Here is an 11,528-nt window from a genome sequence, read left to right as displayed (position 1 = left end):
ACCTATTATAATTCATTGAGTAATAAAACCAACCCTAACGAAATCACCTCTAATTTTTATTTTTTCGTTCCCTTTTATTCTTGCAATAAATTATGTTTTTTTTTTTTAATTTCTATCTATGCAACAATTTTTATTCTTTTATAGTTTTTGTTTTGTTTTCTTTCTTTGTTCTCCATTGGATTATATTTTCATTCTAAAAAAATTTCAAATTATTTTTTATATTATTAACTAATAAAATATTGATTATTTTCTGCTATATATTTTTTTTATTTGTATATTTAATATATAGTTTATTATAATTTTTACCCGCCGCATCGCGCGGATTCCTACACTAGTATATACACTATATGTTGATATCTATATAAAAAGAACGAAAACTTGAAAACTAATAAAAACTCCTAATATATATTTTCCTATGACGTATAATATGTATGGTTGTAGGTGGATCTTATGCAGTTATACTTCACAAGGGAAATTTTGAGGGATTTATTTATTTCTTCTTTTTATTTTTTATTTTTATTTTTTAAAAATTTCCAAAGTGACTGAGAAAGGTTTCGAAATGTGTTAACGCTAATTGGGCCGAGCTTATCTTGGGCCGCACTGGATTCGGGCTTCAACATTATTAGTGGGCGATATTGGACCCAAATTTATAGGATTTACATATTTGAACTCCACAAGGATGGCTTATATTAATTAATATTTTGAAGTTAAAAATTTAAACCAATGTAATTTACAGAATCTAAAAATCTATATATTAAGAAATCTTAATTTTGTGGAAAAAAATACTACTTACATAAACCTGTAATATATGAAGTTTAGTTTTTTTTTTTTTGAGAAATAGATAGCACGCTACCCGCTTCGTTTATTTCATTTAAAAATAAACTTAACTAGAAATGCGAATCAAGTAGGATTCGAACTTGGAACCTCGGGTACCAACCACCAAACCCTTTGCCACTTGCTCTAGGGACGGTCGGTGAAATTTACTATTAAAATAAAAAAAGATACAAAACTAATGTTAAAGAGTTGGTCGTTAAAGGGTGAGCTATAAGATTACAATCAATTTTTGATTGTAGAGTTAGCATTTACTTTTTTAAAAAATTTTATCCCAACTAAAACCCAACCCAACTCCCGACTCATGTGCACCCCGCCCGGCCGCGGCGCCCCACCCTCTTCATGATCAAACCCTCCCCCTCCCACCGACACCAATCTCCCTCAACACTCTTTCTCCCTCTCCGACACCGATCACCCTCCTCGACACCACACCAACCCGCGGGACAAGATAGGTACTAGTATATCGCATGGTACTATTAATGGCTTGTAGATTTCGATGCTTAGCTTCATATCAATATTTTTGATGCAATTTTCGCTTGATTTTCTCTTCTTTTTATGTTTATTAGGCTTCTAGTTGCTCTAATTTGGTATTAGTTGCAAGGATTTGGTATTATTTGATTTGACCCCACCTCAGAGAGAGAGAGAGATCGGTTGTGTCTTTCTTGGATTGGGGGTTTCGATTGCCCAGTGGTGGAGGTGAGCTCTCTTTGTGTGATCTGGGGCTATCGGATTCGCTTTTTTTAGCACTTGATCGGGAGCTCGGAGGAGTTAAATTTGACGAGGTAATTGGTCAATCTTCTATCTCGTTATGTTGATTCGTAATTACTTAGCTGCTTTGCTCTCAGGGATGGTATCGCGCTTTATGTTTGGAATTTGATTACTCTGGAACTAGAATTTGATGTGAAAGACCTAGAGATCTTACTTGAACCGTAGAAACATGCAATTTTGAATTTGGTAGCTGAACTGGAAAAATGTGGAATTTATTATCTGAATTTTAAATTTTAAATTTTAGTATAGAGCTGCTAACAGAATGATAAACATATATAAATAAACATCGGGTTTACTATACATACATAGTCTCCAGATACAAACATCACTCGCTCCAGCAAGGATCAAACATCAGTATGTACATGACCCAAAACTATCTGTAACTGGTACTCCTCTAAAGCAGCAACAAAACTGGAAGGGATTTAGCTTGCGACTCCTTTTCCATGATCAGGATCAACAACAGCAGCAACCGAAAAAGGAGGCTCTGCAAAAAGGGGCCCACAACTGGGTATAAGAAATACTGCAAAAAGAAGTAGTCCTCAGTGGGTGCTGCTACCAACCTCAACGGCTCACCCACTAAGTCTACAGAAGTATGCTCAATGATAGTAAAGAAAGCTGGAATAATTCTACAGCTATATGCCACTATACTATCACAATCCAGCTCTAACTATCTGTAGAAAAATGCAATCTCTGACCCAATCTTACTAGGGATTGTGAACACAGTCGTCCCGCCTGTCGAAGCTACACTAACTACCACCACGCTAGGTCGTCAGTGGAGAGCGAGTCCAACCAGGACACAACGACAACAACACAAAAGCACAAAACCCGACTCCGGAGTGGCACTCGTGGGCGCTACCCAACCGAGTATGGAAGCGTATCTCTGTCAAGCTCAATCAGGCTCTCACAGGCTATAGTCAAAGCAGAAGGGTCTAACTGGTCTAACAACCATAACTCACGTGCCCTCGGCACAATCTGATGCAAAATACAGAAATCGGGGTCCACCGTTAACCGCGACGGCACCCGATAGTCCGGAACAGTCTATACACTACTGTAAAAATAAACTCGGCATCCCAGCACGAGCATAAATTCATTCTATATTATTCTGTATATCCACCGCGTACAAACTGGGCGATACAAACTAACTACAGCTCCTAAAGCTAAATCTGTTAGTTTTCAGAAAATGACAGTGTAGAACTTATAGTTTTCTCCTAAGTCAAATCCAAGTCCAACATGTATAATGAAACTAGCATTCAAAGCTCTAATTCAGATTTCATTTAAGAACAATGCAAATCGATAAATCGAGCTACTAAACATGATATCCGAAACCAAAAATACATGCTGTCAACTTCGGCTTAGGAGGAAAACTGACGATTTCAGTAAATTTCAACCCTCCTCGAAATGCTAATCCACGCGCTCGCCCGGCCTCCAATGGGACTACGGGAGAAAAGGAAACAGGCGCTCGCCCGGCCTCCAACGGGACTACCACCTCGAAAGTACGCTCGAAGGACTCCCCGGCGCAATCGTCGACGTCAAATCGAGCTCCACCCGAGGCCTCTACCGTGCTCACCACTCCAAACTAAAGAGAGAGAGGAAATAGGCAACAAAACCTCACTCTCTGCCTCTCTATACATATATAAAGCGGTGGAAAAGGGTTGATAACAACGAGGCAGCAATTGACCAAAAAGTGTAAGGACTGAGATTTTGACAGTGTAGCTAAACTCTCCGTTGACGATGTTTTTGTGTGTAATTTAATTACATAAGCACTCGTAAAGTTTCAGGAGAAAACGAGTTAGAATGGAGAAGTTATGTGATAAATACTAATCACTTAAGTGAATAGTAACTCCGATTTTTCGGAGGAGCCACAGAGTAGAGTTGGCTTTCGGCGCTTATCGGACTCCATTCATAGCGATCCAAAAGCTCGTTTTGAACGGTTCAGCTATTCTGGAACCAATGGCGCTGACGGATTTTAGATTTGATGCACGGTTTTTGAGAAAAAGAAGTTCTATCGAAAAGAGGGTTTTCACTCTTTGCTGTTCTTGCATTATAAAGCTCCTCGTGCTCTGTGCTTGTGACCTGGGGTTGGGTGAGAGATGTTTCTGGTACCTACTGGTGGTAGGGAATTCAAATTTGAATTTGAATTAAAGGTTTTTGGGTTTCCACATAGGCCTATGTGTGATATTTGGATTAGTTGGAGAGAGGACGGGTTTTGTTGCGAATTCGTGACCAAATGGGATGAAACAAAATCATGGATTTGATGTCTCTGTCGTGCTGAACGCACTGGCGTGATCCGTTCAGAAATCTGACGGACGGATCGCTAGATATCACACATTTTTCGAGGTGAGGTCGAAGCGGCATTTTTGTATCTCGTGCGAAACCCCCTATATATTATGTACCGAATCGCGCGAGATCGATCGTCGAGGTGCTTGTGTGTATACTACACATACGGGCAGGGACTGGACTAAAATAATTAGCTGCGGGGGGACTTTTCTGCGAAAGTGCACATGGTATACAATGTGCATCTAGGGTTTCTATGCACGAAACCCTAAATCCATTCGACCAAGCTCCCCAGCTATGCCCTAGCCATCATCTGCAGGTCCATGCCCTAGCCGTGCTTGCGCCCCGGCCGCCAGCAGGCTTTCCCGGCCGCCGGAAAAAGCCAAGTTTGCTCTTCCTCCACTATCCTGTCCACTTAGCCTCCACCATCTCTGTTCGAGAGAAACCCTGAGGGATCTACACCCTTGAGCGCCTTTCCCTAGCCTTGGCCGGACCTCCGGCGACCCCCGTGACGATCGCCGCCACCCCCCGAGCGCCGCCACCGCCGCCCTGGCAGGATGCGGCCAACCTGGGCAGATCTGGCCGCGTCTGCTTGATCTCTCTCTCCTCGCGCATCCGCCGCTCGTGACTGGCCGTGCCGCCCTCCTGGGCCTCCGGCGATCCCTCGCCGCCGGCGCGGCTGTCATCGTGGGCCCCCGGCCGTCGCCTGGACTTTCTGCGGCCACCTGGTGCAGGATCGAGCCGAACTTGGGCCACACAGTTTCTGCGCGTCGCCGCCGCCCACTGTAGGTCGGGCCGCCCTTTCCCGAGCCCCCGATGACTTCCGTCGCCGGCCTCTACCGCCTAGAGCGCCACCACCGCGTTGTAGCCCTAGTGCAGGCTCCCTGGACGAGCTCGGCCTGTGCGAGCAGGGGTCATTCCTGCGCCGCCATCGCCGCCTTCCGCCGCCATCGCCGCCTTCCGCCGCCATCGCCGCGTGAGCGCCGGCTCCGCCTGGCCGGCCGCACTCATCCACAGCCGGCTACCCCGTCGCCAGAGCTCCCTATCAGCCGGGCTTAGACCAAGCTATCCTCGGGTATGTGCAGCTAGGGCATCATTGCCCAACGCCACGGCCGCCTCCCGTCGCCGGCCGACGCGTGCCCTGACCTCCCCGCACCAGCCACACTTGCCTGCCGCCGGTTCTTCCGCCGCCTGGCCACCGCCGGCCGTGCCCGAGCTCCCTATGGTCCGGTAAGCATTAGTGTAGCTGTTCTGTGCACTGTTACGAGGTTGTTTGCACTGTTCTGGTTATCCGAGGCCACCCTGACGCCTCCGGAGGTGAGCACGGTGATCGTTGTTCAGTGCTAATCACAGTGCTCACCTCAGTTGGGGTCAATTTTTGCTGAACTTCGTATCGCTCGTGCGCTCTCCAAAGTGGCCGGCAGTGCTCCGAAGTGTGAGCACGGCCTCCGGCACATCGAGACCTGCCAACCGCTGTAGTGTCCCTAGGGTTTAATTGACGGAATGACTACAGTATCAGTGACTGGTCGACACATCTGGAGAGTGTCGGACTGAGTCGAAGTCGTTTCTAGGATGCGGAAATGGACTTGGCGCACTCAAATAAGTAAAACTGGAGTTTTGCCAGTTTAGGGCGCCCAGAAATGGGTTTAGGGCGCCCAGATCTTGAGTGCCGTTTTGTATTAGATGCTGTAGACATTTTGGACCTTGTTTAGGGCGCCCGAAAGTTGGATCCGAAAATTTACATCGTGAATATCGATTGTGTTGACACGTGGGTATGGTTGGTGAGATCCGCCGGAACCGGATAGCGGTGTAGCAGACCGTCGGACGGAGGAATCGAGGCACTGTTTTGTGCAGGCTGGAAGTTCTGGGTGCCCAAAACTGGGTTTAGGGCGCCTAGATCTTGAGTTTTTCTGCAATAGTGCAGGTTAGCAGCTAGAGTTCCTGGGGCTTATTGGATCATTCTAACTCACTATAAATAGATGGAACTCGACCCCTTTCAGCTCTTTTCCTCCTTTCTTCATAGAGAAGCCACTTTTTGCATCTTAGTCCCTCCAATTACTCGAAATTCCACCATTTCCATCTTGAGGATTTCAGCTCTAGCAGTTTTCCAGCAGTGACTGTCGGTGTTTCGGCTCGTGTGCGACGTAGGAAGCTCCGTTTTCCACGAAACATGGTTTGTTGGATTCAGGACTTCAAGAGGAATCCGTGGAGTCCAAATTGACAGAATTTGATTAAGGTTAGCTTGGTCTATTCTGTATTTTACTGTGCTTCTAGTGTTTTTGGACTGAATCGGTGAATTTGTGGATTTTCATGGTGCAAGCTTTGGCGGCAATGGTTTTTTGGACCTTAGATTGATACTCCAGTATACTCCACTAGATTTGGGATCTACCTTCATCGAATTTAAGCCTTAGAAGGTAATATTGATATTGGAGTTGTCGGTTTAAGCTTAAGTGCTGAAATTTGGGGTTATTGATGCAATTTTTATGCTTTTGTGTTCAGATCCTTGGAGGAAGTTGAGTTTGCACCAGAGGGTGATATTCCATCTTGGTTTACTGGTTTTGGGACTTTGCTACACCTGATTTGGGATTTGAAAGGTGAAGTTAGCATTGTATTTGAAGAAAACTTAAGCTTAAGTGCTGAATTTCGTAAGTTTGATGGAATTATAGTATTCTCTATGTGTAGTGTCACACTCCGAACCCGATCCTTTTGGCCGGTTCGAGAGCGTCGAACAGACGCCGAACGGACAGAGCCTCCCCTGTCCGCCCAAGGCTCAACAATAGGTACAGATAGAGTATAAAATTTGCATAAGCGGAAGCATACACATGGCTTCCACGAGGGCAAGCAATAGCCAAAGTGAAAGAACTAATTGTTCAACATATAAGTAATATGATTAAATTTAAATCACATACATGCATCGAACTTTAATCAAGTTCTTTTACATTCTTGCATCATTTCTTTTTACATCTCATTTCTCCAAAATATAACTTTTGACATTTAAAATAAATATCCTTTACATCATTCATTTAAACATGTTCATGATACTAAAATTATTAAATACAAAGATGATAATAAAGGTATGCAACTAAACCCAAAATATGAAACCATCTCGGGTGGTCTCTATGTAATATACCGAAAATTCGGAAAATAAATGTTGAACTTTAGTCAAATTGAGCAAAGTGCGAAGACGGTACACTTCGGAAAGTTCGAAGGTGTTAAAATGAGTAAAAGTGAGTTACGGGAGGTTTTCGAGAGCTATAGAATCAAATCTGCAAAGCTGCAGATTTTGAGCTCTTGGGGACCGGTCCCTGGTGGGAGAGACCGGTCCCCGAACGCGTATGAAATGAGACAGCCGAAAAATCGGCTAAGTCCTGAGAAATTAGCTCTCGGGAACCGGTCCCTGCCTGAGAGACCGGTCCCCGAGAGACCGGTCCCCCAAGGAGAGACCGGTTGCACTGCGCACAGCAGCTCTGGCTGCGCTGGGACGACGTTCGGGAACCGGTCCCTGAAGGAGAGACCGGTCCCCGCCTGCGCGGAATGCCCAGTTCGGGCAGTGTATTAAAGTGAGAGTTGAGGGGTTTAGCTGCAATTTTGCAACCCAATAGGCTATGTATTGGGGTAAATGAGGGATTTCTCTCATTTTCACCCTCTCATTCCCTCTCATCTCTCTTTCTCTCTCTAGAAGACAAAGAAGGAGAAGAAGAGGGCAAGGAAAGAAAGGAAAAGAAGAGGAAGAAAGTGAAGAAGAAGCTTTTGGAGCAAAGAGGCTTCATCTCCTTCTTCTCTAGTGCAAGAAAAGAAAGCTTACAAGGTAAGCTTTGAATCCTAATGTAGTAAAACCCTAGAAATGGGTTTGAATGAACCTAGAAATGGTTTTAATGGAGTATTTGGAGTCCTTGAAGCTTTCTTTTTGCTTCTTTAGAGATCAAAGCCATGGTTAAGCTCAAAGGTGAGCTTCAACCCACCTCTCATGGTGAAATCCAAACTAGGGTTTAGAATGAGCTAGGAATGGTTTAGATGAACTCTTTAGAGTATATTGAAGCTACTTTTGCTTCCCAATGAGATCAAACCCTAGGTTTGGTATATGTATTGGAGCTAGGGCACCAAATTGGGGCTTTTGCTTATGGGGATTTCTAAGTGCAATTGACCCTCTAAAAACCTAATTGGGGGTATTTCCGACGTGTTGGTGCGCTCGGATTAATGTTACGAAAAACCAATGTAAAGATATGGGCAAAATGACCTATTAAGGTTTCGTTTTGCCGCAGGTAAAGAACGAAGGGCCTAAAAATCCCAAGAAAATCATCGGAGCACCTTTGAAAGCCTACGAGGTGGGTGGTGCTTCTCAAACTCGTTGAACTTCCCTCTATGCCTAATGTGTCATTCATTTGAGCATATAGATATATGTCGTTGCATGCATTTTAGGGTAAAGTGATGATGATAATGTAATGTTGCATGATTGTGAGTACAACTTGTATAATGTGATGAATGAGAACCTTATGAATGTTAGAACCCTATATGTATGCATGAGAGAAAATGTGAGTGCTAAAGTGAGCCAAAAGAACTGAGTGGCACCATGACATAGATCGAGTGGCATTTGAAAACGTAAAGTAAAGTGACACTAGAGTTAGTGTGAGCCAAAGAACCAAAGTGATGTAAAGAATAATGAAAATGACAATGTGTAAAGTTAAAGTAAAGTGGGGCAATTAGAACGAGAAATGTAAAGAACAAGAATGCTAAAGATGGCAAAAGTAAAAGAAAAGTAAAGAACAACGACTGCTAGAGTTAGCAACATAAAGTGACATAAAGAACACTAGAGCTAGTGTAAAGTCAAGATTGAACTTATAAATCCTTTGAGTTAAGGATATGATCATACTTGCTATGAGTTCCGTGCTCGAGGGCGGTCGCTCCCCCTCGGGCGATGCGCTCCGGAGTTTTGCATCACGGGTTGGAGTAAACCCGAAGGACGGTCCTAGCGGGTGAGTTCCTGCGATGATGGACTTAATGTGAAGCAAGTTAACGTGGCGATACCCCCGGGTTAGCCTTGAGATTAAAGAGTAAAGAACAAAGAGTAAAGAACAAGGTGTAAAGATAAAGAACGAAAGAACTTGCATAATCTGCATATGTTAATGTTGAGCATATTCCTTGCTTTTGTTCAGGCATATTAGCATCATGTTGTAGATTGGTTACTATATTTCAGCTTATCCTTTCTATTATGCCTGAGTTAGTCCTAGTGGGAAAGTCGGTGATGTTGAGGCCAAACCCACTGGGAACTTTGTTGTAGTTCTCACCCCACTATTTCCACAGAGCCGGGACCGAGCGAGCTGGCGAGCGACCGAGGTAAAGGTATCGCGCCTTAGTCAGAGGCCACCAAAGTTGGGTTTCATTTTGTAGTAAAGTACCCTATGTTCATCTTTTGTATTTGATGACTAGTGATGTAAAGAAGAGAATGTAATGTGTATTTTGAGGTAAATGTCATGTAAGAAAGACATGATGAAATGATGTAATGAATGTAAGAATTCGATAAATTACTAGATGAACGCAATGTATATGATCAAAATGAATCATAGTACAAATGAATGTTTAGTTTCCTTTTTCTTTCACTAATGGCTATTGCTTACCCTCGTGTAAGCCGTTTGTGTATGTTTCCGCTAGTGCTTTTCTCTATTGATGAAAATGTACATGTGATGAGCCTTGGGCGGATAGGGGAAACCTTGTCCGTTCGGCGTTTGTTTGACGTGCTCGGGTCGGGCCAAATTGGTGTTGGTCCCGGGGCGTGACAGATATCGTGGTATCAGAGCCAAGAGTGAAAGAATAGGAATGGACCTAGCGACCCTTAGGATTGGAAGGCCTTAAGGATCTAGGAAATGTGAGTGACGTGGGATCAAAGTTAGCGAAAGCATGTGATTGGGTTAAGTTGGGACGTCTCTAATATGATTAGAGGCTAAGTTTAGATTTCGTCTATCCTCTATTTCTAGTATTGTGTCGGGCGGCCGACGACATGACGCTTGAGGCAAGGATGAATGTGCATGTTGCTTTCGCCTAATTGGGTATGGTCAAGTAATGTTGGTCAGGTGACTAATGCGAGATGCTTCTTCTCAGGAAGCAATGGCACCTCGTGGACGACCGCAGACAAGGTCGATGCCGGAGGAGCCAAACGTGGAGCCTGAGCGATCCGGAGCGAGAGGCGACGAAGAGCTTAGGGAGCAAATGGCCGCGCTTATCGGAGTAGTGCGGCAACAAGCGGAGTCCGTTCAACGCCAAGGCGAGCAGATTCAGCGGCTCCAGGAGGCCTTGGAGCGCCAGCAAGCGACGGCGGCCCAGGCGGGTATCGAGCATGTCGCGCCCCCTGTGGTAGTGCCGAGCGTGGACCAGGGAGCGTCGGTAGCAGCGGCTGTTCCAGTTACGGTAGTACCGGTCGGATCGGGAACCTCAAATCCCGATAGCGCGGCGGTAGAAGCGGAGCGAGAGCGCACGTTGGCGGCGCTTATACAATTCAAGAAGTTCGACCCACCTACCTTTGAGGGCGGTTTGGTGGAGCCGGCGGTCGTGGAGTCATGGATTGAATCAATGGAGACGCTCTTCGAGGACTTGAATACCTCGGAGAAGGACAAAGTGTACCTCGCCACCCATTGTCTTGAGAAAGCGGCAAAGGTGTGGTGGAAGCGAGTGAAGCGGGATCGTCCTACGGATCTTCCGCTTATGCTTTGGGAGGAGTTCAAGAGAGCGGTATTCGCGAACTACTTCCCCGACACGACGAAGCGGAAGTTGCAAGAAAAGTTCCGCAAGTTAAGACAAGGTGATCGATCGGTGGGAGAGTATGAGCAAGAATTCTCCTACATTATTGATTGCGTTCCCGATGTTGTTCGTGATGATCGGGACCGGGCGGATTGGTTCTTGCGAGGACTCCAACCCCGGATTTATGAAAAGGTGCAAATTCTGAAGTTGTCGACCTTTGCGGAGGTCTTTGATCGAGCTTTGTGGGCGGAGCACGGTAGCGCCCATGTACGTGAAGAAAGAGAAGCTATTGCCGAGTCCGGTAGCGCCCATGTACGTGAAGAAAGAGAAGCTATTGCCGAGTCCAAGGACAAGGGCAAGAAAAGAACGGCGGGCGGTGCCGGGGGCCGGCCAAATGCTAAGAAACCCCCTCGGTATCCCCGACAACCGTCGAGGAATTGGAGACCACCTCGATGTGTCATTTGTGGTGGTGAGCACAAGGTGTCGACTTGCCCGCAGCGCGATGGCAAGTGTTTCAAGTGTGGCCAACCGGGACATCTTATCCGGGAGTGCCCGTCGTGGACGTCGACTACGCCGACGGTGGCTTCAACACCGTCTACCCCGAGACAGCTTGCGGGGTTACCACCGGCGATGTCGGCTGGGCGCGCGTCATCACCGCGTCAGCCGGAGGGATTGAGAGCGCCTAGCGGTCGAGTCTTTGCCGCTTAGGTGGAGGATAGGGATGCAAATGGATTCGGGTTGGTGGAGCTCCCGCCCCGACCCGCCCCGAATGGGGTAGTAAACGGGGGGAAATAAACGGATTCGGGGTAGGAAACGGGGCAGTTTTTGTGATCCGAGGCGGATTCGGGGCAGGAAACGGTAAAATTTTTTATCCGCCCCGAATCCGCCCCGAATCCGCCCCGCCCCGAATCCGCCTGAATCCG

At 46.0% G+C, this 11,528-nt stretch overlaps 1 long non-coding RNA gene across 1 annotated transcript; it reads left to right on the top strand.

Moving 5' to 3' along the window:
• The first annotated feature begins 1,179 nt into the window (after positions 1-1,179).
• Positions 1,180-9,220, top strand: LOC109704058. Its single transcript, XR_002214150.1, has 3 exons — positions 1,180-1,283; positions 1,398-1,613; positions 9,175-9,220. It is a non-coding gene; the product is annotated as an uncharacterized LOC109704058 (long non-coding RNA).
• The last annotated feature ends 2,308 nt before the right edge of the window (positions 9,221-11,528 follow it).

Source organism: Ananas comosus, unplaced genomic scaffold, assembly GCF_001540865.1.
Source record: "Ananas comosus cultivar F153 unplaced genomic scaffold, ASM154086v1, whole genome shotgun sequence".
NCBI classification, from domain to species: Eukaryota; Viridiplantae; Streptophyta; class Magnoliopsida; order Poales; family Bromeliaceae; genus Ananas; species Ananas comosus.
This window is presented reverse-complemented; position numbering and strand designations above follow the sequence as displayed.